We start from the raw sequence: 257 nt of genomic DNA, 5'->3' as shown, positions 1-257 counted from the left end.
GTAATATCCAGCCAAGACAACGTTGCTCAGAGTCAGACTGTTGCCGGAGTAGATCTGCCAAATATTACATATGGCGAATGATATTTCCGTCTGCATACATGTCTCAGTTGTATATTGTGATGTACACAAGTCAAAATTATCACATGTAGCTTCAAGTTCATCAGCAGAATCAGTACAGCTGCTATCAGTGGCAGCAGTGCCAGCATATTCTATGAAAGCAAGGTCAAGCAGTCCAGCAGTAGCTTCATGTCTCTTTT

The sequence above is a fragment of the Tachypleus tridentatus genome, chromosome 2 (genome assembly GCF_004210375.1).
Source record: "Tachypleus tridentatus isolate NWPU-2018 chromosome 2, ASM421037v1, whole genome shotgun sequence".
NCBI lineage: Eukaryota > Metazoa > Arthropoda > Merostomata > Xiphosura > Limulidae > Tachypleus > Tachypleus tridentatus.
Note: the sequence above shows the minus strand (reverse complement) of the source record.